Here is an 11,738-nt window from a genome sequence, read left to right on the forward strand (position 1 = left end):
TAGATGGGGGGGTGAGTACTTATTATAGGCACGGTACTCTTCAAAAGTAAGAACGCCTTCAGACATAGAAGGGTTAATCGTTTATTTTTGTCAATTAACAAAATGTAAAGTGACTGAAAAGAAAAATGTAATCCCATCAATATTCGGTATTTTGTCTTTACACCAGCATCAGTTCTTCTCGGTATACTTGCACACAGTTTTTGAAGGAACTTTGCAGGGAGGTTGTTCCAGACATGTTGGAGGGCTAAGCACAGATCTTCTGTGAATGCCGGCTCGCTCCAATCCTTCTGTCTCTTCATGTAATCCCAGACACTGGATGATGAGGAGATCAGGGCTCTGCGGGGTCGTATCATCACTTCCAGGACTCCCTGTTCTTCTTTACTCTGAAGATAGTTGTTAATGACATTGGCTGGATGTTTGGGGTTGTTGCCTCCCTGATGGTATTACATATAGGAACAAGGTATATTAAAAACCCCAGCGCTCCAGGTAACCTACCACAAAAATAGGAGAGTAATAACTTATTTCACGGGGGCAAAGGAGGGGAGAGGGGGGGGGGGGGGGGGGGGGGGGGACAAGATCCCCCTCCTAAACCAAGTAGGCAGTGATGGCATTACATGATGGATAAGTATCTGCCTATATTTCTCAGCATTGAGGACACCATTAAATCTGACCAAATCCTCAACTCCACCAAGCTTCACTGTTGCCTGCAGACACTCATTATGTACCGCTCTCCACCATGCTTCACTGTTGCCTGCAGACACTCATTATGTACCGCTCTCCACCATGCTTCACTGTTGCCTGCAGACACTCATTATGTACCGCTCTCCACCATGCTTCACTGTTGCCTGCAGACACTCATTATGTACCGCTCTCCACCATGCTTCACTGTTGCCTGTAGACACTCATTATGTACCGCTCTCCACCATGCTTCACTGTTGCCTGCAGACACTCATTATGTACCGCTCTCCACCATGCTTCACTGTTGCCTGCAGACACTCATTATGTACCGCTCTCCACCATGCTTCACTGTTGCCTGCAGACACTCATTATGTACCGCTCTCCACCATGCTTCACTGTTGCCTGCAGACACTCATTATTGTACCCCTCTCCACCATGCTTCACTGCAGCCTGCAGACACTCATTATTGTACCCCTCTCCACCATGCTTCACTGCAGCCTGCAGACACTCATTATTGTACCCCTCTCCACCATGCTTCACTGCAGCCTGCAGACACTCATTATTGTACCGCTCTCCACCATGCTTCACTGTTGCCTACAGACACTCATTATTGTACCGCTCTCCACCATGCTTCACTGTTGCCTACAGACACTCATTATGTACCGGTCTCCACCATGCTTCACTGCTGCCTGCAGACACTCATTATTGTACCCCCCTCCACCATGCTTCACTGCTGCCTGCAGACACTCATTATTGTACCCCTCTCCACCATGCTTCACTGCTGCCTGCAGACACTCATTATTGTACCGCTCTTCACCATGCTTCCCTGCAGACACTCATTATTGTACCGCTCTCCACCATGCTTCACTGCTGCCTGCAGACACTCATTATTGTACCGCTCTCCACCATGCTTCCCTGCTGCCTACAGACACTCATTATGTACCGCCCTCCACCATGCTTCACTGTTGCCTGCAGACACTCATTATGTACCGCTCTCCACCATGCTTCACTGTTGCCTGCAGACACTCATTATGTACCGGTCTCCACCATGCTTCCCTGCAGCCTGCAAACACTCACTGTAGTACAGAGAACCAACTGCCTTCTATTACAGCCAAATATTTCACATTCTGGCTCATCTGTCCATCTGCCGTCCTTTTTCTGTACCCCAATTCCTATATTTTCATCCATAGTTGAGTCGCTTATCCTAGTTTTTCCCCACAAAGACCACTTCTGGACAGACTTCTCCAAACGGTAGATGGGCGCACCTGGGTCCCACTGGTTGCTGCCAGTTCTAAACTGATGGCACTGCTGGGCACCGATTCGGAAGGGTAGTAAGCATGATATGTCTTCATCTGTTGCAGCGAGTTTCCTTGGCCGACCGCTGCGTCTTCGACCCTCAACGTTGCCTGTTTCTTTGTACTTCCTCAACAGAGCTTGAGCAGCACATGTTTAAACCCCAGCCTGTTGTGAAATCTTGCCTGGGAGAGACCTTGCTGATGCAGTTAATTACTTTGTGTCTTGTTGCGTTGCTCAGTCTAGCCATAATGTATGACCTGTGACATAAAACTGTCTTCCACAACCTCACCTTCGTAGTAGAGTTTGACCGGTCGTTACCAAATTCTAAGCCTCCTACGCAGCTGTTTCTGTTGCAGTTAATGACTGTATTTCAACCTACCTAAATGTTGGTTATCATCACCTGTCTGGTATAATTGGTTAGTCATACACCTGACTATAATCCTACAAAATCCCTGACTGCGTGTAAAAGTGCACCTAGAAGAACTGATGCTGGTGTGAAGGAGCGTCGCACCATATACTGATGGGATTACCTTTCTCTTCAGTCACTTCGCATTTTGTTAATTGACAAAAATAAACTATTAACCCTTCTATGTCTGAAAGCGTTCTTACTTTACAGCATTTCTTCCTCACCTACCTAATGGCCATTTACACACAACGATCATCGCTCAAAAGCAACACCGTTGCGTATAAATGTGCCCATCTTTCACTTTTCTGCCAAACAATGAATATCAGTTTGGCATGAAAACCATCCTTTGGCAGAAGAGCTGATAAGACGGACTGCACGCTGTGCTCTGCCCGGGGAGCGCTGATAACATTGTCAGCCCTGTGGCAGAACAAAGGGAATGTGTTCTGAGAACAGACCACCTGCTGTTCTCTGAATACAGCTCCTGCGGCTCATACGCTACTAATTGGTACTAATAGGCATTAGTACCAAGTAGTAGTTTATGCAAAACGATCGCTCCAAAGCCATCTTTTGAGCGATCATCTGAGTGTAAACGTGCCTTTAGGCCCAATGTCCACGGGCGGATTTGATTTGTGGAACCCAGCGCAGGAGATCTGCAAATCAAGGCGCCCATAGGGATGCATAAGCATCCGCAAAACAATTTTAAGCATGCGGATGGGGTTTTTTTTCCCGGTGTAAGGAGCGCACGGGCGGGAAGAAATTGCAGTATGCTTCATTTTTCTGTGGATCCCACAGGACGGCTTCCATTCCAATGTCCGATCCGCCGCACAGCCACGCCTGCCCGATCCGCGGCACACCCACGCCTGCCCGATCCGCCGCACACCCACGCCTGCCCGATCCGCCGCACACCCACGCCTGCCCGATCCGCCGCACAGCCATGGATCAGTGGGAAAGCAGGAGATTAAAAAATAATTTAAAGAAAATAATAAAAGAAAATTGCAGTGCCCATGTGCCCGGCCCGTTCAGACACCGTGCTGAAGAAAAAAGTTCCGCCTGGAGACCCGCGCTGGATCCAGGGAGGTAAGAACATGTCTTTTCCTGTCCACGTGTGCGGCCGGATTCAGTGGTGGACATGAGGCCCAAAACCTCTGTACAGTACGGGGTATACACAGTGAGGGGGTGAATACTGGGTATAGAGACTGTAAACACACATAGTGAGGGGGGGGGGGGGGGCAGCCCCAGACTACAGAAAGAAAAAGTGCTGCCTCCATCCAAAAGCTGGGCGGATCCCGTTATAGTCAACGGGGTCTTGCCCAGGGACAGAACCGGTCGGCCGCAGGGATTCCCCTTTCTGGCTTCCTGAACAGGATAGGAAAGCAGAGCCCCAACGCGGATGTGAGGCACCCCGAGTCTCTGTACCCGGCAGCCTCTAGTGAGCGCTAAACTGGTGGTCAGGTGATGCCTCTTCCAAATTGCCTGCCCAGCGGTGCTCAGTAGAAGCTGCGGGGCACGATGTATTCCAAGGTGGGTGTGGAGGGGTGGAAGCTGCAGGCGATTCGTGGTCAGAATCCGCGTTGATGGTGATGCAATTTTTTTTAACGAACATCCCCTCGTATGGACGACCTCCACTAACGCTTGGCTGTCCCGCTACTAATATAGGCATGGTTGTTGCAGATACAGAGTGAGGGGTGGATACTTCTGTATCACGCTAGTGTACACTTATGTAATAAGCAGACAGCGCTGACTCTGCACAATCCCAGCAGACAGGAAGCACGAACCAAGCGTCTTGTGAGGAGGATGATGTTACTTGGGGTCACTCGGTGACGTCTTGGGCCCGGTTCACGTGGCGGAATACTAAGGCCTCCCTCGCACAGGCGTCTTTGTACAGCGTTTAGCGCTGTACAACGCTCCCATTCATTTCAATGGGGCTGCTCACACAAGCGTCAAAATGTTGCGCTGACAGCGATGCATCTTCTATCTTTGCCCGTTTTCTGCCCTGAGTTACCCATTGAAATGAATGGGCAGTGGTTTCAGCACAGCTAAAAATGTGGCACAACTTGGTACTATGGCAGCGGTAAATGCAAGCACTAGCTGCACTACCAAAAAAAGCAATCCTCACCTAGCTTGGGCCGTCGGGGTCCCCGCTGTTGTTCTCCGGTGCTCCGGGCAGGCTGTTGGCCACTGGTCAAGCCAACCAAGCATCTATTGCTAGTAACAGGGATTGAAATCCCCGCCTCTAGTGAGAGATTGCTCTGATTGGCTGAGCCTGTTGAGTGTCAGCTAATCAGAGCCAGCACTGGATGCATTCAATGAATGGCTGTCATTGGTGCATCCAGCACTGGTTCTGATTGGCTGAGCCTTCTGAAATACAGCAGGCTCAGCCAATCACAGCAATATCTTGCTGGAGGCGGGGTCTTCAAACCCAGTCACTAGAAAAAGAGCTTCTGACAGCAATGCGAAATGCCGTGAGCTCTGGAGAACAGCAGCGGGGACCCGGGCAGAGCAGGCTAGGTGAGTATTGATTCCCGACCACCCCCCCCCCCCCCCCCCAAAAAAAAAAATGTTGTCAAAAATGTAAGAAACGCTGCTGAAACCGCAGTAAATGCAGTGTTGAAAAACACTGGGTTTCTGCAGACGCCTGAGTGAGGGCGGCCTTACAGCGAGTTTGATGCAGCATCCGAGTCAGACCTGCGGCAAATCTGCATCCCATTACTTTCAATGAGGAGCTGTGCCGCCGTCTATATGGCACGGATTTTCTTCCATACGTGGATCTCAAATGTGCGGGCAGAAAGAAACAAGTGATGTCACCTGACGTGGATGTCCATGTACCTGCCTCCAGCAGTCTAATAGGCTGAGGTCACAGACATAGTACAACGCACTACATCAGTAATGCAGTGTAGTATCCTAGCAATCGAACAGTGTCAAAAAAAAAAAAAAAAGAGTTAAGTTACAATAATCCCACATTTTCCCCCACAAAACCCCCGGCGAGGCTCCCTACACACGGGCGAGCGCGGCATCACAAGGTCACCCCCATCACTTCTCTGGTGCGGCGAGTGTTTAGGACTCCATTCAGAAGAATAGGGTTCATATTCGTACCTCACTGGTGCGTCTCCCAATACACAAATCTCCAGCGAGTTTCTTGGCCGCGTGAAACTGGAGGAAAACGTATATATTTTTTTTAATAAAAAAGTCATTCCACGTCAAGTGTAATAAAAATACGAAAAAGTCCCCCAGAGTTTGTAACAGATTTCTTTATTACCCGTCCGTGGAGGCAAAAGAAATTGCCCAAAGTTTTAGGTTCCTGCAGCTAATTGTTCCTGAGTGAGACCCCCGGTGTAGGAAGAGGGGGGGTGCAAGTGCGCAAAACAATGAAGAAATGGCATTTTTTAGCTATTAATAAATCTGGAACTCCTGGCACATCCAAGTATGGGGGGGGAGGGGGGGGGGGGGTATACACGCACAAAGCATAAAGCCCCCTTAGAGACGCCCGTTTTGTACCTTTTTTCATCGTCTCATTCCAAGAGCCAGAAATACTTCATTTTTTCGTTGACAAATTTGCAGAACAAATTTTTTCAGTTTTTTTTTTTTAGAGGATTTGGGGGGGGGGGGGGGGATATTCTGCCATTTGTGTTTTAGATTTCATTTTCATCCACCCCTCAGACCCGCCGTTTGGCATGATCTCACCCCCCGCAGGGTTATACGGAACGCCACTAAGCTTCGTGCGTGCAGAAAAACACCCAGAATGACAGAAGTTCTACCCTCACCACAGGGGGGCGCCGCAGAACGACAACTAACTGACCTGATAGAGAAAAAACCTTCATGTCACAAAGCATCAGGAAGAATACAATCCAAGCGCCTCTCCCAGCGCCGACGTCTATAATGGTTGTAAACGATGGCAGATCTGATGCCGCCGGTATAATCCGTGGCACCATAGAGCAGGGCTGCATCCCCTCCGGGGCCACAGGGCCCAAATCTCCTTCCACAGAGAATAACACATTTTGAGGACAGTCTTCACGCTTTGGAACCAGAGAAGTTCACGGCGCAGCGTCACGCAGGGGCAGCCGCACGGTGGCGGTAAACAAAACGATGCGGTTATCCAATCACACAGCTTCATCGCCGTAGAATGAAGACTTCTGTAACGCTCTAGTAATCTGCGCACTTTATTCCTCACCGCTCTCAAGAACTCTGTTTGCCGCCAGTGAATGGGAATATCCGGGGGTTGAAACATTGTTGTGGGCCAGTTCTGCTGACAGCTGACAATTGTTACAGTGTATCAGAGTAGACTTCAGGCTGTTACCTGCACTGATGCAATGTAACAAATCCTCAGCTGTGCCAGCAGGGCTGGATGGGTTTCCAGACTCCAGCTGCCTTCATTCCCTGACAGCAAGCAAGGATGATGAAAATGGTGTAGAGAGCTGCAGAACATTTCCCCATCACCCAAGTGATGGCCCAGATCGCCGCTCCCCGTCCCCCGAGTCCCTTCTGTTATGACACACCGGCTGTCACCTCACGCTGTCCGACAGCTGCTGTGACCGCCTGCCACGAGGATTGTCAGCATGTGATGCCGGCTGAGAGGGCGAAGGAAGTGGAACAAAGCCCTGGCACAAGCAGAATGACACGGGCGCTGCCCCCCGAAGACAATGCTACACCGGTCCCCGATCCTCTCTTTATACAGAGCCGCTATAGGCCGGACACACCAGCACCGATTACCCTTCTTCACAGGGCTGTAATACACCGGATATTATAATCCAGCACCTCCAAGGAACTGTCGCTTTGCTGCAGAACTCGGCATGCATTTACATGGGCACACAAGGCGGCCGGGCTCAGAGCGCCCCCTACAGACCACCAGTAGAGAGGAGCGTCTGGTCGTCTGACAAGCATCAGCAGCTCCAACTGTTTCGTTGTCCGCCATCCAGAGACAGGGGGCGCCATCATTACACCCCGGTGTCTGTCGGAACCATTTCCAGGAACTTGGCTGAAGGACATTTGGTCTCCCGGCCCCCCAATTACATCTACGACCTCTGACCCCCACTGTCGCCTCTGTTTGCAGTGATGTCGTGAACAACGAAACTGGACGCTGCGGAGGGGAAGCGGGTTGTCTTCAGCAATTAATCCAGGTTTAGTTTGGGCGCTGATGACGGCCGTGTTTGTGTCAACAGGGTACTAGAGCCTCCATGCTTCCTGTATCACATCTTGTATCCAAGCTAGAGGCGGTACAACAGGGTACTAAAGCCTCCATGTCCCCGTATCACATCTTGTATCCAAGCTAGAGGCAGTACAACAGGGTACTAGAGCCTACATGCCTGCCCATATCACATCGTGTATCCAAGCTAGAGGCGATACAACAGGGTACTAGAGCCTCCATGCCTGCCCATATCACATTGTGTATCCAAGCTAGAGGCGGTACAACACGGCACTAGAGCCTCCCTACTAGGGGTCGGTTCTCCACAATTAATTTTCCTTTTGCTCTGATATTGTAATCAATGTTACAATTGCAGAGAAAGTTTCGACGACTTCTGGAGGGGGGGGGGGGGGTAGGCCCATTTACACGGCAAGATGATAGCTCAAAATTCGCTCGGACAGTCACTTCCCATAAGTGTGTGAATAAAGACTCACTGTGTGCAGCAGACAGGCGGACCGCTATCTCCTGCATCCAGCTGTTGTCTTCTCGGAGCGCTCAGCTGGTACACAGCTGAGCGCTCCGGGGGGTTATGCAGAAGCAGCGGGTAATGCGGCCCTGCTTTTCTTCTGCATCCTCCTGCTGTGTTCACGGAGCGGGATACCAGATGAAACAATCGTATGAGCGGTATCCTGCAGAGAACACAGCGTGCGGCACTGATAAGAGACAACCATGAACGAATCATTAACTGCCCGATGGGCGCTCGTTAGACCCAACGACTGAGCGGATTCTGAGAGTCGTTGGGTCTGAATGGGCCTTTACTGCCAACGAGTGCGATATGTTTATATCCTCCTTCTAGGGGGTTACCTCCCGGGGTATATACCGCAGGTCGTGTTTTCTCAGTATTGCGCAGGTGATATAATTATGGCCTCAGGTGTTCTCACTGTTGGATATCCTGCAGACACGGCCCGTCGGGGCCCATCGGGGCCCGGAGGACTGGAGTACACAGCTGTTCTACGCCGGGCACAAGGTCGCCGGTCCCGATTCGTCCTGCATGCAGCGCTGCTCCACACCGGCCCTCGGACAGCAGGGCGCTAGTTGGTGGCCCGGTCACTGTCCCTGTGAGCTTTGAGTCAGCGACCCTGTAGATGGCGGCCATCCTGCCCCTCATCTCTACAGTGCCCAGTAATGCAGCCGGGCACACGCTGGCAAGGTCTAGCGGAGAGACGTTTCCTGCATTCCGGGAAGATCTAAGTGCCACTTACACCCGGGTCAATCTTCCTGAGAGCCCCTGGCAGCCGCACAAGCCTGGCACGTTACATCCTGCTAATGGCACTTGGCATCCTCCCCGCAGCAGCAAGTTATGGAGAAGGGAGCACACGGCGGCAGCCATGAGCGACCTCTGCCCCCGACACGACCGGCCGCTCCACCCGCCACGCTCACCGCCGGATCTACCACATTTTTTGCACGTTTGAGCACTGTGACTCAGCCAAGAGCAACCGCCGGGCAAACAGGGCCGGGGTCTGCGCCAGCTACTAGTCCCTGGCACACGGGAGGTTAACAGCTATTACAACCCACACATGGTATGCTGAAACCTGGCACAGGTACCAGGCGTTGGCTGCCATTACTGTGCCCACAGAGGGGGGGGGGGGGAAATCACCCAGCTTTCCCCAGACTCTGTACATACGGTGTCAGTGTGGACCGCCATTCTGGTATTCTATTCATAGATGATCTGTGGTGGAGGGTCATTATAAAGGTATCACGCTCTAGAGAGGATGTGGGGACTGAGGACAACCCTGGGGGTCCTACAGAGTGCGGACACACAGACCCCCAAATCGCAGCTTTCCGGGAGCCCCGGGGGTCTCTGCCGTCACATCAGAATACACGCAGGTTCATCGCCAAGTGTCAGTAACTGATACGCAGCGCCCCCTCTCAGCGCCGGACAGAGCGGTCACATGACACAAACACCAGGAGCGCTAACGAGAATATCACACGTACCGACGAGCGGAAACATGAGGGACAGGCTCGCCCACACGACAGACCCCGACCCCAGGAGCTGACACTCTACACTAACCCTGATAGCTGAGGTACAGCTCTTGGGGCTGGGACCCGGTCTTGTCTGGGGGTGACGGTCGGTGACCGGCCTCATCTGACAGCAGTGGGCCCAACTAGAAGCTCATGCCCCCAAGAGTGTGGGAGTCACAAGTGATGCCCATGGCTGCCAACCAGACCCACAGGGCCCACACTCACCAACAGGTGATAGACCAAACCCAAGAGCTGACGCTCGCCACACAGTGGTGGTCCCAGAGGACCCTGAACTTGTCACCCAGCACCAATGCCAGGAGCTCCCCCAGTACAGCCTGTGCCAGAGCCAACGCTCCTGGCACCGCAGTGGTCCTAAGAGCCCGCCGCCAGGGGGACGGCATCCAGCACCGCTGCTAGACTCCTGTAACACGGGTACATGGCACTAGACACCCGGGACAACAGCAGGGCATCTGGGCACCTGCCACTAGACATACGGGGGAGGGAGGGGGGCACAGGGCACTTGGCACTAGACACCCAGGGGGAAGGGGGGGGGGGGTCAAGGCACTTGCCACTAGACACCCGGGGAGGAGGCATTTGCCACCCCGCACCGCTGCCAGACTCCTGCAGGAGCCGACACGCTCACCACCTTGGTGGTCCCAAGAGCTCGCACTCTATACCACCTGCAGCGGTCCCAGGAGCTGCCGCTCTGCGCCTGTACCTGACTGCCCCCCCCTGGACGCACTATCTGCCCTCCTCCCACTTTCCTCTTTGGGCTGTAGAGCTGACACTCAGTCACCCCACCCTGCAGTAGAGCACACGGACCGCTAGGAGCGGCATAGAGCCAGGATCGGCTCCGCCGGTGACCTTCACACTGACCTGCAGCTGCTGGCTCCTCCCCGCTGGCTGTCAGCTCCCGGTGTTCCCGGTTCCGCAGGTCCCCAGCCCGGGGACGAACACAATGCAGGTGGGAGGCAGAGTCCGTGACGTCACCGACAGACCCCTCCCACCTCCTCTACACTGCGGCCCGGCACGTAAGGCGGAGCCAGCCTGCGTCATGACGTTGGTAGCAGTACGTGCTGACGCCTTGTGTTTATTTTCTACTTCAAAAACGAATAACTTTATTTAAAAACATTTTCCGCTAAGGCAGAATCCTGACAGCTAGAAGGGGGCGATGGGAAATGTAGTCCCCCAGCTGCCGCCCTCACTCGCATGTTATAACCTCGAGATGCAGCGTGTAACTCACAGGGGGCATATTAACAATTTGTGTAGCAGCTCAGCCCTAACAACCAATCAGGTTGAACCAGCCAACCCAAACAACCAATCAGGTTGCTGGAATTGTAAATCAGAACCAATCAGGTTGCTGGAATTGTGAATCAGAACCAATCAGGTTGCTGGGATTGCTGAATACGGCTGAGCTGTTACAGAAATTGTTAATATGCCCACAGGGGAAGGCAGATGGTAACCTAGTAACCTGCCTCAGCCCACCACGCCTGACGTCAGAGATCACATGACACAGTGTTGCTCAACATAGTGGTGCGTTCTGCCAGCGGCGCCCTAGAGGAGGGAAGCGGTTGCTGAGGCCTGTGTGTCTCCGAGGTGTCTGATTTGTCGGACCGCCCTGCTCATTTTTCTTGTTCTTTTTAGTAAGATGATTGTTTATTTTAACCCTTCGAGGACGCGACCACTTTTTCTTTTCTCCCCATTTTCAACAATCCTAACTATTGTCTATTGACGTCGCGGTCCGAGGGTTCGATGGTACCATATATAATGTACTGAAAGTGGAGTGAAATGGGAAAAAATACAACTGCGCCATCTTTGGGGAGTTTTTATGGCGTACACACCGCGGCAAAAGTGACACTTATTCTGTGGCTCCGTACGACTACAATAGCGCCAAACGTATAGCGGTTTTTTTTTGGGTTGCGCAATTAAAAAATAAAAAAAAATTGATAAAAATATATATTTTCTGCTGCTTTCTTCTGGCCGCCATAAGTTTTTTTTTAGCTTTCCAACGATAAAAGCTGTGTGTGATGGGGAGGGGGGGGGGGGGTTCTTTAATTTTGGTTGGTTCAGTTTTGGTGTTCCTACAAAACTTTGATCGCTTTTTATTAATTTTTTTCTTTGAAATAGGACGACCAAAAAAGTGCGATCCTGGCGTTGCGTTTCTTTTCCTTTCTGACGATATTTACCGTGTGAGATTAATATTATGTTACTTTGACG

At 51.8% G+C, this 11,738-nt stretch overlaps 1 protein-coding gene across 2 annotated transcripts in view; it reads right to left on the reverse strand.

Moving 5' to 3' along the window:
- TMEM63B (transmembrane protein 63B) overlaps positions 1-10,532 on the reverse strand; it is a 32,296-nt gene extending 21,764 nt beyond the window's left edge. For both annotated transcript variants that reach the window (XM_066595232.1, XM_066595231.1), the window contains exon 1: positions 10,398-10,532. The gene's annotated coding sequence lies outside the window, so the exon portion shown is untranslated. The remainder of the gene's footprint in view (positions 1-10,397) is intronic.
- Between the last annotated feature and the right edge of the window lie 1,206 nt (positions 10,533-11,738).

The sequence above is a fragment of the Eleutherodactylus coqui genome, chromosome 3, assembly GCF_035609145.1.
Source record: "Eleutherodactylus coqui strain aEleCoq1 chromosome 3, aEleCoq1.hap1, whole genome shotgun sequence".
Classification (NCBI taxonomy): Eukaryota; Metazoa; Chordata; class Amphibia; order Anura; family Eleutherodactylidae; genus Eleutherodactylus; species Eleutherodactylus coqui.